Source organism: Schistocerca serialis, chromosome 1 (assembly GCF_023864345.2).
Source record: "Schistocerca serialis cubense isolate TAMUIC-IGC-003099 chromosome 1, iqSchSeri2.2, whole genome shotgun sequence".
NCBI classification, from domain to species: Eukaryota; Metazoa; Arthropoda; class Insecta; order Orthoptera; family Acrididae; genus Schistocerca; species Schistocerca serialis.
This window is the reverse complement of record NC_064638.1, coordinates 1,139,413,904-1,139,429,114: the sequence shown is the minus strand read 5'-3', so window position 1 is coordinate 1,139,429,114 and position 15,211 is coordinate 1,139,413,904. Positions and strand designations below refer to the sequence as shown.

At 41.6% G+C, this 15,211-nt stretch overlaps 1 protein-coding gene across 1 annotated transcript in view; it reads left to right on the top strand.

Moving 5' to 3' along the window:
- Positions 1-15,211, top strand: part of LOC126455967 (Down syndrome cell adhesion molecule-like protein Dscam2) — a 358,909-nt gene that overhangs the window by 319,940 nt on the left and 23,758 nt on the right. The window lies entirely within an intron of this gene.

Below are 15,211 nucleotides of genomic sequence, written 5' to 3'. Positions count from 1 at the left end.
CATCAACACTGCTGCTATAACCCATCCAGCAGATATCATTCCAAATACACGTTTGAAAATATCTTGATTATTCATGTTTTTTGATTACACAGTGCAACAAATTTGAACTTAATGTCTTGCCATGATTTGAAAGTATGTTTATTTACTGAAGTACACTCACTGATTGCAAAAATGAAATCAGAAATTTTCCGTCATGTACCAATTTCTCAGGAGAAGACGCACCACATATAGCACTTCTGAGAAACTTGGAAATGACTCAGTAACAATATAGGAGGAATCTGAAGAGGTTGAAAAATAAGTGTCCAATGAGGCATACAAAGCATGAATCATCACTGGTAATGCTGCTGGAATCCAGTATAGGGTCAACCAAGATGAAGCATGTAAGAGGGCCATCCTTGTTGGGGGGAGGCAGCTTAAGGAAGCAGCCAGGGGTGCTGGCCTATGGTAGCACCAGGGCACAAAACCATGTGCTAGACAAGGGAAGTACACTTGATGGAGTGAGGATGGCATGCAACAGTGGTGCGGTGCCCGATGTCTCAGCACTGGGGGGGCGGGGGGGGGGGGGGGGGGGCCTCAGGACATCACATATTGCAGCAGCCGGCCGGTGTGGCCGAGTGGTTCTAAGCGCTTCAGTCTTCAACCGCGCGACCCACTATGGTCGCAGGTTCGAATCCTGCCTCGGGCATGGATGTGTGTGATGTCCTTAGGTTAGTTAGGTTTATGTAGTTCTAAGTTCTAAGGGACTGATGACCTCAGATGTTTAGTCCCATAGTGCTCAGAGCCATTTGAACATATCGCAGCAGCTTGGTAGGTATGGATGACAGGTGAACAAATGACTGAATGCAGGTGACATGGGTGATATGACTGACACAGTAGGAATGGACATGGCCATTATATCATGAAAAACCCTTGATTGCTCAAACTGAGTGTGTGGGGCAGCATTGCCTGAGGGATGAAAAAGGCACACAGATTGGGTGGAGTAGATGCTCGCATGCTGCACTGCTTGATGCAGGGTCAAGACGCCAGGATTCTGCTTGATTACCACTTGCTTGAGCTATAGCCTGCTGAAGTGTCCAAAATGGTGCCTTAGACTGGGCAGGGGGGGGGGGGGGGTGCAGCGGAACATAACCTGGGGATGTGAAGGCAGCTTGTGCTGGCTTCCACGTGCACAGTTGTGAAAGTGATGTTTGATGTACTAGCAGTGAAACTCTTTACTGTACTGCAGTATAGAGGTTTGCACGTGATACCTGATTTCTTATATGATGAGGAATACTGGTTGTGGGGAAACACACTTCACAACAGATGGTGATGACCACTGTGGAAAGCCAATACAATGTGAAAATGCACAATAATGGGCTCACCACTGTGGGTACTCCAATATTACACCATAGTTGGAATACTAGAGACACAATATTCAATAATAAACACTTTATTAACTGAGCCTTTTTACATGAAGATCACATCGGATACAAAATGACACACAACATGGTTGAACAAGTGCACACTGAGTGTAAGGCAAAGAAATCCTCACAGACCTATTGGTTGACTCGTACTGAATCAACTGCTGCCACATTTTCATTTTCTGCAAGCACATCTGTGACTGCTTCAAATAACATTGCAAGATTACTCAGTGACTCAGCATTATAGGGTCTTAATTCTTCTAGAATCACATTTTTTGATTCTTCTAGACTGTCATCTTTTTCCCGATTAGTCATAATCGCTTCATCAACCACAACATTTTCTTTAACTGGCTCAACTGTACTACCATACTACCACCATTGGTTTTTTTACTGACCTTAGCCTCTGTATTGTGTCACTTATTTTGTTGTTATTTGGTAACTGATTTGTGTCAGTATGCATACATATCATAGACTAATTCTACCTCCGCGAGTGGCGCGGACCAAAAAGGGAACACCAGGAGGCCACCACCGCAGATGGAGGCGGCCAGAGCGGGTGCGGACGGAATAGGGAACGTCCAGAGTGGCAGGGGAACGCCACTCACGGGTGCGGACCGAGAAGGCAACACCAGGAGGCCACGACCGCAGTTGGAGGCGGCCAGAGTGGGCACGGACGGAATAGGGAACACCTAGAGCGGCAGGATAGCGCGACTCGCGGGCGCGGACCGACTAGGGAACGGCAAACAGAACACCAGGCACCGGGCAGACATAAATATGCAACCCAGTCCAGCAAGCAGCCAGTCTCAGGTCACACCTGATGAAGACGTCAAGTAATGATGTCGAAATATCGTGTTTGGAAGACGCTGATATCCGGCAGAAAACCCGATTTCCACGAGATGTCATCAAATCACCGGGAAAGTCTAAGAAATTACACGAGTACAAACATCTCAACAATTAGATCAACAGGAAATGCAAAATGGCTAAGCGAGGATGGTTAGAGGACAAATGTAAGGATTTAGAGGCATATATCACTAGGGTTAAGGTAGATACTGCCTACATGAAAATTAAAGAGACCTTTGGGGAAAAGAGAACCACACATCTTGCTGTAAGCAAGGATACTGGCTGATAATTATTGACATCTGTGGGGTCCCCCTTTTTGTAGAGAGGCCTAAAAATGGCATATTTTAACCTGTCTCCATATCGCACCAACACTGTTCATTAGCCATCTTATTAATGTTTTCTCTCCAACTGGCATGTCACAACATCTGTTTAATTCTAGCAACTTTTCAGACAACCAACTAACAACCCATCTAGCTGTCTATCATATGAGGTCTCTTAAGAATTCTGGAATATTCATAAGTTTGCGCCAATGGTGTGTCGGAGTGAAATGTTGTTGGCATCCCTGCACACACCTGTGTTTAGTGTGTAACTGCCAGAGGTTTCATTTTTGTCTGTTAGTTATTGTTCAGTGCTGTATTGAGTAGAGTTTGTGAATTTTGAGATGGCATAGTTAGAGGAGCAACACATCTCCATTAAGTTTTGCATAAAAATCAAGAAAACCTTTACAGAGACACACAAAATTATGTAGGAAGTGTACAGTAATGGGTTTTTAAGCCATACTGAGTATTACAAATGGTTATTATGTTTGAAAATTGCCAGACAGAAGTTAAAGATGACCCTCATTCTGGATGCCCTTCAACATCTACCAACCCCTGCCAGTGATATCAAAGAAATTGTGTATGCTAATCGAAGACTGACTGACTGATAGATTGCAAAAGAATATAACATTTCAGTTTGATCATGTCATGAAATCCTGACACAGTATCTTGTAATTCATCTTGTTGCTGCCAAGTTTGTCCCACGGCTCGAGTCAAGACCAGAATGACCTTCGCCTTGCAATCTGTGAAGAGCTTTTGGATCACACAAATGAGATGTTCCTTAAGAGAATCATAACAGGTGATGAGAGGTGGGCCTGTGGTTATGATGCTGAGACCAAGGTTCAATCTTCACAATGGGTTGGGAAAGGTTCTCCAAGATCAAAAATGGCCTACCAGGTCAGATCAAATATCAAAGCCATGCTGATAGTTTTCTTTGACTTTGAAGGATTAGTTAATAATGAATGTTACTTGATGGTACTATTGGGATGTGTTGTGACACATGCAAGAAAATGTGAGAAGGAAGCAGCATGAAATGTGAAGAGACAACTCATGGGTCTCATGTCATGATAACTCAGCTGCACATTCATCCCTGCTGGTGCGTGACAATCGCACAAAAAACAAAATCAGTGTGCTGCCTCAACCTCTGTACTCTCAAGACATGGCCCCTGCAGACTCTTTTTTATTTCCAAAGTTGAATGGATGAAGATTTGCAATTATAGATGAGATAAAAGAAAATTCATGGACAGCCCTTCCCATGATCCAGCAAGAGGTATACCAAGACTGCTTCCAGAAATGGAAATGATGTTGGGAGTGATGTGTCAGTTGTGGAGGAGAGTATAAATAAAAGGTAAGCATAGAAAAATTTTGTGGACAAAATTCCAGAATTTGTTGAACAGACCTCATATACTCAAGTCTCAGTTCATTCTTGACCTCTTCTTGAACTACTGATGAGCAATATTTCTCTACAAACGATTTTTCAGACTCACTATACATCATTCTGTCCAAATTCATGGAATCTGCGCAGTTGGCTACTCTTTCTTCTTGCCATTGGTTGTAGCCTTCATCCTCATTGGGATCTGTTGCACTTGTTCTCCTACCATATCCATTAATATCGTGTTCTTTGCTACCATACTGAGGTTTCTGGCTTCTCTCTGTAAAATACCCTTTATGAGGTTTGCACGTTACTATTATTAGTTGTTACTGTGCTAACAATCGTCATTAATTCCAGCTTGACCTATGTGATTTGTGTCTCACTTCTTTCACTATTTTCAGTTATCTTTTTTGCTATATTTGTTGCTTCATTCTATGCTGAGATTAGTTGTATGCTGAGCTAGCTATAACTTTTGGTGCAAACCATCACAACTGCTTTAACGTGCAGGAGGTCTTGTTCGTACATCTGACTCCATTCCTCACATATTTTGATCCACTCATTCCATTTACTGAAGTTACTGAGTTTCTACTTGCCTCATTTCAACCATGTTTTTCTCATCTCTTTGTGAAGTTGTCTAGTGTTCTCAACTATCTTTCAAGGCATTTACTGTTTTCATCCATTTTTGTTACTACTGGAGCCCTTGGTCTCCAGTAATTGTCTGTGTAGGTTTGTGTTCTACCTTATTGTCTTTCAACTATTAGACAAGACTGTTGAACATGTTCTGACTTTTCTGTGGTTCCTGAATCTGCCTCTACCTTTTTCATTCCTGCTCCCTGCTTATATAAATTCTAGCTCTGTTCACTACCTGTCTCAGCTTGTTCCTCCGTGACTTTTACTACTTTACCCTCGTTACCATTATTCTCCCCCCCCCATGAACCATGGACCTTGCCGTTGGTGGGGAGGCTTGCGTGCCTCAGCGATACAGATAGCCGTACCGTAGGTGCAACCACAACGGAGGGGTATCTGTTGAGAGGCCAGACAAACGTGTGGTTCCTGAAGAGGGGCAGCAGCCTTTTCAGTAGTTGCAAGGGCAACAGTCTGGATGATTGACTGATCTGGCCTTGTAACAATAACCAAAACGGCCTTGCTGTGCTGGTACTGCGAACGGCTGAAAGCAAGGGGAAACTACAGCCGTAATTTTTCCCGAGGGCATGCAGCTACACTGTATGATTAAATGATGATGGCGTCCTCTTGGGTAAAATATTCCGGAGGTAAAATAGTCCCCCATTCAGACCTCCGGGCGGGGACTACTCAAGAGGATGTCGTTATCAGGAGAAAGAAAACTGGCGTTCTACGGATCGGAGCATGGAATGTCAGATCCCTTAATCGGGCAGGTAGGTTAGAAAATTTAAAAAGGGAAATGGATAGGTTGAAGTTAGATATAGTGGGAATTAGTGAAGTTCAGTGGCAGGAGGAACAAGACTTCTGGTCAGGTGACTACAGGGTTATAAACACAAAATCAAATAGGGGTAATGCAGGAGTAGGTTTAATAATGAATAGGAAAATAGGAATGCGGGTAAGCTACTACAAACAGCATAGTGAGCGCATTATTGTGGCCAAGATAGATACAAAGCCCACACCTACTACAGTAGTACAAGTTTATATGCCAACTAGCTCTGCAGATGACGAAGAAATTGAAGAAATGTATGATGAAATAAAAGAAATTATTCAGATTGTGAAGGGAGACGAAAATTTAATAGTCATGGGTGACTGGAATTCGAGTGTAGGAATAGGGAGAGAAGGAAACATAGTAGGTGAATATGGATTGGGGGACAGAAATGAAAGAGGAAGCCGCCTGGTAGAATTTTGCACAGAGCACAACATAATCATAACTAACACTTGGTTTAAGAATCATGAAAGAAGGTTGTATACATGGAAGAACCCTTTGTTGTGGTCTTCAGTCCTGAGACTGGTTTGATGCAGCTCTCCATGCTACTCTATCCTGTGCAAGCTTTTTCATCTCCCAGTACCTACTGCAACCTACATCCTTCTGAATCTGCTTAGTGTATTCATCTCTTGGTCTCCCTCTACGATTTTTACCCTCCACGCTGCCCTCCAATACTAAATTGGTGATCCCTTGATGTCTTAGAACATGTCCTACCAACCGATCCCTTCTTCTGGTCAAGTTGTGCCACAAACTTCTCTTCTCCCCAATCCTATTCAATACTTCCTCATTAGTTATGTGATCTACCCATCTAATCTTCAGCATTCTTCTGTAGCACCACATTTCGAAAGCTTCTATTCTCTTCTTGTCCAAACTATTTATCGTCCATGTTTCACTTCCATACATGGCTACACTCCATACAAATACTTTCAGAAATGACTTCCTGACACTTAAATCAATATTGGATGTTAACAAATTTCTCTTCTTCAGAAACGCTTTCCTTGCCATTGCCAGCCTACATTTTATATCCTCTCTACTTCGACCGTCATCAGTTATTTTGCTCCCCAAATAGCAAAACTCCTTTACTACTTTAAGTGCCTCATTTCCTAATCTAATTCCCTCAGCATCACCCGACTTAATTAGACTACATTCCATTATCCTTGTTTTGCTTTTGTTGATGTTCATCTTATATCCTCCTTTCAAGACACTGTCCATTCCATTCAACTGCTCTTCCAAGTCCTTTGCTGTCTCTGACAGAATTACAATGTCATCGGCGAACCTCAAAGTTTTTATTTCTTCTCCATGAATTTTAATACCTACTCCGAATTTTTCTTTTGTTTCCTTTACTGCTTGCTCAATATACAGATTGAACAACATCGGGGAGAGGCTACAACCCTGTCTTACGCCCTTCCCAACCACTGCTTCCCTTTCATGTCCCTCGACTCTTATAACTGCCATCTGGTTTCTGTACAAATTGTAAATAGCCTTTCGCTCCCTGTATTTTACCCCTGCCACCTTTAGAATTTGAAAGAGAGTATTCCAGTCAACATTGTCAAAAGCTTTCTCTAAGTCTACAAATGCTAGAAACGTAGGTTTGCCTTTCCTTAATCTTTCTTCTAAGATAAGTCGTAAGGTGAGTATTGCCTCACGTGTTCCAGTGTTTCTACGGAATCCAAACTGATCTTCCCCGAGGTTGGCTTCTACTAGTTTTTCCATTCGTCTGTAAAGAATTCGTGTTAGTATTTTGCAGCTGTGACTTATTAAGCTGATAGTTCGGTAATTTTCACATCTGTCAACACCTGCTTTCTTTGGGATTGGAATTATTATATTCTTCTTGAAGTCTGAGGGTATTTCACCTGTTTCATACATCTTGCTCACCAGGTGGTAGAGTTTTGTCAGGACTGGCTCTCCCACGGCCGTCAGTAGTTCCAATGGAATATTGTCTACTCCGGGGGCCTTGTTTCGACTCAGGTCTTTCAGTGCTCTGTCAAACTCTTCACGCAGTATCGTATCTCCCATTTCATCTTCATCTACATCCTCTTCCATTTCCATAATATTGTCCTCAAGTACATCGCCCTTGTATAGACCCTCTATATACTCCTTCCACCTTTCTGCTTTCCCTTCTTTGCTTAGAACTGGGTTTCCATCTGAGCTCTTGATATTCATACAAGTCGTTCTCTTATCTCCAAAGGTCTCTTTAATTTTCCTGTAGGCGGTATCTATCTTACCCCTAGTGAGATAGGCCTCTACATTCTTACATTTGTCCTCTAGCCGTCCCTGCTTAGCCATTTTGCACTTCCTGTCGATCTCATTTTTGAGACGTTTGTATTCCTTTTTGCCTGTTTCACTTACTGCATTTTTTATATTTTCTCCTTTCATCAATTAAATTCAATATTTCTTCTGTTACCCAAGGATTTCTACTAGCCCTCGTCTTTTTACCTACTTGATTCTCTGCTGCTTTCACTACTTCATCCCTCAAAGCTACCCATTCTTCTTCTACTGTATTTATTTCCCCCATTCCTGTCAATTGCTCCCTTATGCTCTCCCTGAATCTCTGTACAACCTCTGGTTCTTTTAGTTTATCCAGGTCCCATCTCCTTAAATTCCCACCTTTTTGCAGTTTCTTCAGTTTTAATCTACAGGTCATAACCAATAGATTGTGGTCAGAGTCCACATCTGCCCCTGGAAATGTCTTACAATTTAAAACCTGGTTCCTAAATCTCTGTCTTACCATTATATAATCTATCTGATACCTTTTAGTATCTCCAGGGTTCTTCCATGTATACAACCTTCTTTCATGATTCTTAAACCAAGTGTTAGTTATGATTATGTTGTGCTCTGTGCAAAATTCTACCAGGCGGCTTCCTCTTTCATTTCTGTCCCCCAATCCATATTCACCTACTATGTTTCCTTCTCTCCCTTTTCCTACACTCGAATTCCAGTCACCCATGACTATTAAATTTTCGTCTCCCTTCACAATCTGAATGATTTCTTTTATTTCATCATACATTTCTTCAATTTCTTCGTCATCTGCAGAGCTAGTTGGCATATAAACTTGTACTACTGTAGTAGGTGTGGGCTTTGTATCTATCTTGGCCACAATAATGCGTTCACTATGCTGTTTGTAGTAGCTTACCCGCATTCCTATTTTCCTATTCATTATTAAACCTACTCCTGCATTACCCCTATTTGATTTTGTGTTTATAACCCTGTAGTCACCTGACCAGAAGTCTTGTTCCTCCTGCCACCGAACTTCGCTAATTCCCACTATATCTAACTTCAACCTATCCATTTCCCTTTTTAAATTTTCTAACCTACCTGCCCGATTAAGGGATCTGACATTCCACGCTCCGATCCGTAGAACGCCAGTTTTCTTTCTCCTGATAACGACATCCTCTTGAGTAGTCCCCGCCCGGAGATCCGAATGGGGGACTATTTTACCTCCGGAATATTTTACCCAAGAGGACGCCATCATCATGTAATCATACAGTAAAGCTGCATGCCCTCGGGAAAAATTACGGCTGTAGTTTCCCCTTGCTTTCAGCCGTTCGCAGTACCAGCACAGCAAGGCCGTTTTGGTTATTGTTACAAGGCCAGATCAGTCAATCATCCAGACTGTTGCCCTTGCAACTACTGAAAAGGCTGCTGCCCCTCTTCAGAACCCTGGAGATACTAAAAGGTATCAGATATATTATATAATGGTAAGACAGAGATTTAGGAACCAGGTTTTAAATTGTAAGACATTTCCAGGGGCAGATGTGGACTCTGACCACAATCTATTGGTTATGACCTGTAGATTAAAACTGAAGAAACTGCAGAAAGGTGGGAATTTAAGGAGATGGGACCTGGATAAACTAAAAGAACCAGAGGTTGTACAGAGATTCAGGGAGAGCATAAGGGAGCAATTGACAGGAATGGGGGAAATAAATACAGTAGAAGAAGAATGGGTAGCTTTGAGGGATGAAGTAGTGAAGGCAGCAGAGGATCAAGTAGGTATAAAGACGAGGGCTAGTAGAAATCCTTGGGTAACAGAAGAAATATTGAATTTAATTGATGAAAGGAGAAAATATAAAAATGCAGTAAGTGAAACAGGCAAAAAGGAATACAAACGTCTCAAAAATGAGATCGACAGGAAGTGCAAAATGGCTAAGCAGGGATGGCTAGAGGACAAATGTAAGGATGTAGAGGCCTATCTCACTAGGGGTAAGTTAGATACCGCCTACAGGAAAATTAAAGAGACCTTTGGAGATAAGAGAACGACTTGTATGAATATCAAGAGCTCAGATGGAAACCCAGTTCTAAGCAAAGAAGGGAAAACAGAAAGGTGGAAGGAGTATATAGAGGGTCTATACAAGGGCGATGTACTTGAGGACAATATTATGGAAATGGAAGAGGATGTAGATGAAGATGAAATGGGAGATACGATACTGCGTGAAGAGTTTGACAGAGCACTGAAAGACCTGAGTCGAAACAAGGCCCCCGGAGTAGACAATATTCCATTGGAACTACTGACGGCCGTGGGAGAGCCAGTCCTGACAAAACTCTACCACCTGGTGAGCAAGATGTATGAAACAGGTGAAATACCCTCAGACTTCAAGAAGAATATAATAATTCCAATCCCAAAGAAAGCAGGTGTTGACAGATGTGAAAATTACCGAACTATCAGCTTAATAAGTCACAGCTGCAAAATACTAACACGAATTCTTTGCAGACGAATGGAAAAACTAGTAGAAGCCAACCTCGGGGAAGATCAGTTTGGATTCCGTAGAAACACTGGAACACGTGAGGCAATACTGACCTTACGACTTATCTTAGAAGAAAGATTAAGGAAAGGCAAACCTACGTTTCTAGCATTTGTAGACTTAGAGAAAGCTTTTGACAATGTTGACTGGAATACTCTCTTTCAAATTCTAAAGGTGGCAGGGGTAAAATACAGGGAGTGAAAGGCTATTTACAATTTGTACAGAAACCAGATGGCAGTTATAAGAGTCGAGGGACATGAAAGGGAAGCAGTGGTTGGGAAGGGAGTAAGACAGGGTTGTAGCCTGTCCCCGATGTTGTTCAATCTGTATATTGAGCAAGCAGTAAAGGAAACAAAAGAAAAATTCGGAGTAGGTATTAAAATTAATGGAGAAGAAATAAAAACTTTGAGGTTCGCCGATGACATTGTAATTCTGTCAGAGACAGCAAAGGACTTGGAAGAGCAGTTGAATGGAATGGACTGTGTCTTGAAAGGAGGATATAAGATGAACATCAACAAAAGCAAAACAAGGATAATGGAATGTAGTCTAATTAAGTCTGGTGATGCTGAGGGAATTAGATTAGGAAATGAGGCACTTAAAGTAGTAAAGGAGTTTTGCTATTTGGGGAGCAAAATAACTGATGATGGTCGAAGTAGAGAGGATATAAAATGTAGGCTGGCAATGGCAAGGAAAGCGTTTCTTAAGAAGAGAAATTTGTTAACATCCAGTATTGATTTAAGTGTCAGGAAGTCATTTCTGAAAGTATTCGTATGGAGTGTAGGCATGTATGGAAGTGAAACATGGACGATAAATAGTTTGGACAAGAAGAGAATAGAAGCTTTCGAAATGTGGTGCTACAGAAGAATGCTGAAGATTAGATGGGTAGATCACATAACTAATGAGGAAGTATTGAATAGGATTGGGGAGAAGAGAAGTTTGTGGCACAACTTGACCAGAAGAAGGGATCGGTTGGTAGGACATGTTCTGAGGCATCAAGGGATCACCAATTTAGTATTGGAGGGCAGCGTGGAGGGTAAAAATCGTAGGGGGAGACCAAGAGATGAATACACTAAGCAGATTCAGAAGGATGTAGGTTGCAGTAGGTACTGGGAGATGAAAAAGCTTGCACAGGATAGAGTAGCATGGAGAGCTGCATCAAACCAGTCTCAGGACTGAAGACCACAACAACAACAACAACAACAACAACAACCATTATTTTCACCTTCTGACATGGTTGGTTAGTTTATTCACAGCACACATGCAAGGTGCACTTATACTCAACAATGCCTACAACAGCAGTGTCATATGCAACCCATTACATGAGTAAATCTTATTCTTTTGTGGTAGTCACTCATGTTTCTGCGTGAGAATGTAGCTTGCTGCACTGCTGTCATTGACATGTTGTGATGTGATGTCTCATACTATTGTAATCCATCTTCTTTTCTGCTTGATGATGGTGTTTACTTTTCAACACATATGACACTTCTCCAACTCCTGTCAGGAACCGCTGTTGTTTGTGTGCTTGGTGTGTACCCTATTGTTGGCTTCCACAGTTCAGTCCAGTTCATTTTCAAGCTTATTAAATCTGAAAATTGTGCCATGGTATGGTATGCCACTTGTAAAGCTCTCACCCCTTTAATCTTAAGATCTCTGACTGTGTTCCTAATGTTTGGCAATAGAACTATGGGGATAGGCTTACTTCAGCAATGATCTTACTAAAAACTTAAATGCAGCCTAACTGTACATAGTATAATTGAAATCATTTACTACAAAAAGATCATGAAGGATGGCTAGGTTCCTCTAAAATAAAAGATGACATCTTAGTTATTAAGTTATAGGTTTTCAAACAATTAAGACACTTCTGACTATTTTGCAGTCATTCATTTTGATGATAACAGACATATTTTAAAGTTCATGCACTCCAAAAAATGCCACAAATGAGTCAACAATCCTATTCCAATGAAATAATTCCCTCAATGCACTACTAAACACTAAAATCCAACTTCATGTATTCTTATTCACAGCTCATCACTATATGTTCACTTGACCAAATCTACTTACTATTTCTTTTGCTACTGACTCACATTGTCATAGTGACATGACAGTGCACTATCTGCAAGAAAAGGTAGGAGACAGCAGAAAGTTTTAGAAGCTAATGCTTGCCAGAGAGTGCCTGTTGCTAGGTAGTCCACTTGCAAGGGTGTCAATTACAGTAGCCTTACAATATCAATCACGTAGGGATCACAAGAACAAAATTAGACTAATTACTGTGTGCACAGTGGTGTCTAAGCAATCATTTTTCCTGCACAACATGAATGAATGTAATGATAAATATCTGGAATAATGGGAAGTACATTTTGCCATGCACATCACAATGCTTTGCAGAGTGTAGATGTAGAAATTCACCTGCTTATACCATACAATGAAAATATATATCATCTGATGTAAAATTTGACAGCTGAGCAGAGGGAGTTACTTGAGTCAAACCGTCTGACTGATTTCCATATAAGTATTCCGGAGGAAGTAACTAGCAGAGACAGTGAATGCCCTTTAAAGACGTCACTAATAATCATAAATCTGTTAACTGTCTTATGAACTAAAACCACATTAAGTAATATGATCTGGACATTAAAAACAAACTGTTTCTGTCTTTTTAGCATAGTGTCCTGAGATGATAATTGGATTTTAAACTTTCTGGAGATTACGACTGTGTGCCAGACCAGGAGTAAAACCTGGTAAATTTTCCTTGTACAGACAAGTGCTTTAGCAGCTGAGCTATCAAATCATGACTCACAACCTGCCATTACAGCTTTACTTCTAACAGTACCTCTTCACCTACCTTCTTCCTTCTCAGAAGTTCCTCTGCATACCTTGCAGGGGTAGCACTTCTGGAAGAAAGTACACACATCAAAAAAAGTTTTGCATCACCTCGGTTCCGAAAGTTCCGGAACCTGTACAGAAAATTGGAATATAGATCAACATAAACATCATTTCTGCCCTTTTTGTTGCTCATGAGAACCACACATTGCATATTGTACCACTATCCAATGACACCTTCAGAGGTGGTGGTCCAGATTGCTGTACACACTGGTACCTCTAATACACTGTAGCACGTCCTCTGGCATTGATGCATGCCTGTATTTGTCGTGGCATGCTATCCACAAGTTCATCAAGGCACTGATGCATGCCTGTACTCATCATGGCATGCTATCCACAAGTTCATCAAGGCACTGTTGGTCCAGATTGACCCACTCCTCAATGACGAATCAGCACAGATCCCTCAGACTGATTGGTAGGTAACGTCATCCATAAACAGCCCTTTTCAATCTATCCCAGGTGTGTTCGATAGGGTTCATGTCCGGAGAACATGCTCGCCACTCTAGTTGAGCAATGTTGTTATCCTGAAGAAAGTCATTCACAAGATGTGCATGATGTGGGCACAAACTGTCATCCAGGAATATGAATGCCTTGCCAATATGCTGCCGATATAGTTGCACTATAAGTCGGAGGATGGCATTCATGTATTGTACAGCCATTACGGTGCCTTCCATGGCAACCAGCAACAACCACATAATGCACCAAAACATCAGAGAACAGTGTGTCTGAGTCATTCAGCCTGACCGGGTTGCCTCCAAACATGTCCCCGATGATTGCCTGGTTGAAGGTGTATGCGACACCCATCAGTGAAGAGAACGTGATGCCAATCCTGAGCGGTCCATTTGCTATGTCGTTGGGCACGTTTGTACTGTGCTACATGGTGTTGTGATTGCAAAGATAGACCTTGCCATGGACGTCGGGAGTGGTTGCGGCTGCATGAAAAGCATTATTCTACATGGTGGCATTGCTGTCAGGGCCCCTGTGAGCCATAATCTGTAGGTAGCGGTCATCCACTGTAATAATAGCCCTTGGGTAGCCTGAGCAGTGCATGTCATTAACACTTCCTGTCTCTCTATATCTCCTCCATGTCCAAACAACATCGCTGTGGTTCACTCCGAGATGCCTGGACACTTCCCTTGTTGAGGGCCCTTCCTGGCATGAAGTAACAGTGCGGATGTGATCAAACTGTGGTATTGACTATCTAGGCATGGTTGAACTACAGACAAGACGAGTCATGCACCTCCTTCCTGGTGGAATGACTGGAACTGATTGGCTGTTGGACGCCCTCCATCTAATAGGCACTGCTCATGCATAGTTGTTTACATCTTTGGGTGGGTTTAGTGACATCTCTGAACAGTCAAAGGGACTGTGTCTGTGATAATATCCACAGTCAACATCTATCTTCAGGAGTTCTGGGAACTAGCATGATGCAAAACTTTTTTTGATGTGTGTATATTGCAGGAGAAAGTGGCTTAGCCACAGCCAATGGTTTGTACGCAGAATGAATTTTCACTCTACATTGGTGTTTCAGGAAGTTTCAAAACAGTGTACATTTGCTGCAGAGTGAAAATTCATTCTGTAATAACTGAATAGTTAGGCATAGGGTAGGCAAAAGATGTGTAATGCTTACAACCAGTCTTTGTGGAGTATCCAATTTCTGAATCTTTGGCAAACTATACAATTTTTGGTATGAGAAATCTGTTCTCAGTTATTTTTATGAATTATGAATGTCTCATAAAGAACTGCCATGAGCAGTGGAGGGAAATTCTTTGAGAATGCCAGCCACTATTACTTGTTTTGCTGACACTTCGGAAGACTATTAAATGACTTATCTCTCTAGTCATGCTAGTATGCAGAGGTGGCACACGCGTGCGTGTAGTATACTTGGTACTTTCCACTCTTCATTTCAAACCAACTTGATCTTTTTCTCTACATTTATACGCAGCTCATGTGGTGTTCCTTGCATCTTAAACATTCCATATTTGGCCATGTGGTTCATGGTCATATACCTTCTGACTTGAAAATAGTTTATTTCTCTCCCAGTACTTTAGCACATCATGAAGCATTCTTTTAATAGGTATTATCTATCTTATACCTGTTTTAACCTAAATACAGGTGCTCTTCTATCAGCTTTTGTGCCACAAATTTCCTCAATCTGTTCTCTAACATTAAATTACAGATATTTAATCTATAAGATAAAAAGTGTTACACCTCTGTAACAC